Genomic DNA, 3,675 nt, shown 5'->3' with positions numbered 1-3,675 from the left:
AAGCAGTTCTCATCTTTAGTGGGCCCAGCTTGCAGAGAAATATGAATTAGGCTTGGGCATTTAATGAGATTAACGTTGAGTGCCATTGTGGGTTCGAGAATGTTAGTGGCATTCACTTTTTCCACTAACGTTCCACCCTTATGTACCCATGTTAACTCCAACGTTAGTGGTCTTAACGTGACCACTAATGTTGCCTTCTCAATTTTTGGCCAACGTTATTGGGACTCACTTTTTCCAATAACGTTGGCTTATACCCCTTCGCGAATGTTATTGGGAATCATTTTTCCCATTAATGTTGCTTGGTGCCATTTGTTCCTACGTTAGAGTTCACGTTAGTGTAGCTAACGTGACTCTTAACGTGGGTATGTCTCACCTTCGAGAGCGTTAGTGACACTCACCTTTGTCACTAATGCTCCAAATGCCCAAATTCTCTACGTTAGAACTCACGTTAACTAAGTTAACGTGGCTCTAAACGTAGTAGTGATGCCATCTTCCAACGTTAGTGACAAAAGTGAGCGTCACTAACGTTGGCTCCTTGATCTCAACTCCACGTTAACTTTCACGTTAATGGTCTTAACGTGGAAGTTAACGTAGGCAATGCTAGTTGGTCCAAAGTTAGTGACAAAAGTGAGTGTCACTAACGTTGGCTTTTGTTTTCCTCTTCCACGTTAGAGTTCACGTTAACTAAGTTAACGTGACTCTTAACGTGGATCATTGCCAAGTTTTCCAATGTTAGTGGTGTTCACTTTTACCACTAACATTGGAGAAAAACGTTATTGGTGTTCACGTTTTCTCTTAACGTTGGAGTTCTCTTTTGCTTCTACGTTAACTACCACGTTAAATTAGTTAACGTGGCAAGTAACGTGAGCTATGGATGGCTTCGCAGGCATTATTGGTGACCACTTTTCTCATTAATGTTGCAAGCTTTTTACCATTCCACGTTAGTGTTCACGTAACTAGGTTAACGTGAACAGTAACGTGATTCTTCCTTGCTCTGTTTTCCCTTAAATCAAGTAATTAAAGTGCATCAAAGCTCTAGCCAAAGTCATGAGATTATGCATCATCAATTTATCATGCAATTCTAGCAAAATTCTCATGAAATCATGCAAAGTTCACAATAGTTGCTTGAATCAAGGTGTGAGTGTATTTTCATCCAAAACTTGCCTTATTCACTAAGAAAATGCATGAAACTACCCTATAATAGTAAAGAAAAGGTCAGTGAAACTGGCCTAGATGCCCTGGCATCAATTGACAGGGATGCCATTTTTGCATACATGTAAAGGGAGTTGAAAGAAGACATAGTAATTAAAATAAATTGGCAACAATCAAGCAATTAATGAAATTAAATAGAAAAATACTCTTTGCATTAATAAATTCCACAATTATGATAGTTGCAAGGATCCATCTCACTAAGTCATCCTCTAACTAATAGCAAAAGAAAGTCAAGTGAGTTGCATTAATCCTAGTCCATAAATCCTAGTTTCCACTAATTGAATTAATGAAGGCTAGAGTCAATGGCTATCAACTATCAATCACTTGGATATTAGTAACTCAAGAGTTCCTAAGTTACCTTCCAAGCCAAGAACATACTATTCTAACATCCTCTTAAGAATTTCATCAAACACTTGGAAGGTACATAAGAAAAGTATAGTAAATCACAACAAGAATGAATTCTAACAACAATTGAATGCAAAGAATTAACAACAACAATCAAGGAAATTACAATTCTCATAAATTACCTCAAATTGTATTATTGAAAGAAAATAAAAGAACAAAAATATATCCACAACAAAATGAAGAATTTCAAGAATTAAAATACAAAACTAGAGAGAGGAAGAATAGAGGAGTAAGAATTGGTAAAGGAAAAGTGAATCAAGCATGAATTAAACCTAGATCTAAGAGGAGAGATTAACCTAATCCTAATCCAAATTCTAGAGAGAAGTGAGAGCTTCTCTCTCTAGAAAACTACCTCTAAACTAATGCTAATGTGTATGTATGAACTAAAACTAAGCTAGAATGTAAAAGTGATGGAATGTGATGCATTCTCCTTCAATCCTTGGTCCTTTAAAGTACTTTGGCACAAAAATTGGTTGTAACTGGGCCCCACAGCTTTCCCTAAATTGTTGGGCACGAGTTCTATTTAAAAATCACGTGCGACCTTTGGCGCAGACGCGCACGGTACGCGTATGCGTCCCTGGCCGATTTCGCGATGTGCGCGCGAGCGCCTTGTGCGCGTGCGCGTCCTTGGCCGAGATCAATTCTTTGGCTTTTTGTGCTTCTCTCCACTTGTATGCTTCCTTCCTTGCTCATTTAATTCATGCCTAGCCTATTTTATCCTGAGATCACTAGCAAACACATCAAGGCATCTTATGGAATCAAGGATGAATTAAAATTACCAAATTAAAGGCTTAAAAAGCATGTTTTTACATTCAAGTACAAATACAGGAGAGATCATAAAATCATGCTAATTCATTGGCTAAATATGAGAAAAGGTTAGCAAAATACTCTAAATTTAGCACAAGATAAACCCTAAAAATGGGGTTTATCAGATATCCGTACGTAACTCTGAACAGAGTAAATGGGAATCAAAAGAGAATGGGGATAAGAAAACAAACTATAATGATAAAGACTTAACAGAGGTAGTGCTCTTCTCAATATCCAATCCCAAAACCATAAAACTAAAAAAACTGTGACTATGAAGAACCCAAGAGGAAGTAGTAATTTTTCTCTAAGATTAAAAAACTAAAAAACTAAAATTTGTTAATGAGTAAATGTCTGAATGTGTCTTGAGTCTCTACTGTCCCCTGGCTCTAGTCTGTGTTTCTGGGCCAAAAACTGGGTCCAAACTCAGCCCAAAATCGCCCCCAGCAAATTCTGCATTTGTAGTGTGCTGAGAGGACTTTTGCGTGGTCTAGAAATTTGCGGATAAATCCTCGTTGCAAGTATAGTTTCTAAACCTTCAAAAGTCCTTTCATACAAACGTTTTGGTTGTCACAAGTAACAAACCCCTTTTGAAATTGTTAACCGAGTATTCAAACCTCGGGTCGTCTTCTCAAGAAACTGCGAGGAAGTATGTTCTTATTATTGGTTATAAAGGTTGTAATCGGGGTTAGAAGGTGAGAAGCAAGTAATTTAAATGAGGAGTGAATTAAATGGCAATTAAAAATAAATAATAACTGTAAAACAACTCTTGGCAAGATAATGGAATTTAGAGGTCTAACTTAGTTATCTCTCTCAACTATAATAAAAGTTGAATCTAAACTCCACTTGGTCAACCTTTACCAGGGCAAAGGAAAGTCAAGGGACTAATTAAATTGACCTTTGAATCCTAATTATTTCCTAAGAAAAGGTTGGGATTATTCAGGTTCAGCTCAATTAGCAAGATAACGATTATTAATTACGTTGAGTTTAATAACTGTTGAGTTACTAAATTCTTAATCAGAACCAAAAGGGGAAAAAGTAAAATTGCTAGAGTGAAAATATCCTCAGATGGGAAGCATCAATAACATAAATCAAAGAGAGCAATAGTAAACTGAAATACCTCAAATATCATTAAATAAAAATGTCATCAACAGCCAATTGGGCAACATCGATCAAACATAATAAAAGCTTCAGAATAATCAAAATATAAAAGAGAGATTTAAATAGAAAAAGGAATATTGAACCTGGATCGAG

This window comes from Arachis stenosperma, chromosome 6, assembly GCF_014773155.1.
Source record: "Arachis stenosperma cultivar V10309 chromosome 6, arast.V10309.gnm1.PFL2, whole genome shotgun sequence".
In the NCBI taxonomy this organism is placed as follows: Eukaryota; Viridiplantae; Streptophyta; class Magnoliopsida; order Fabales; family Fabaceae; genus Arachis; species Arachis stenosperma.
The sequence above is the reverse complement of the archived record's forward strand: the minus strand, read 5'-3'. Positions refer to the sequence as shown.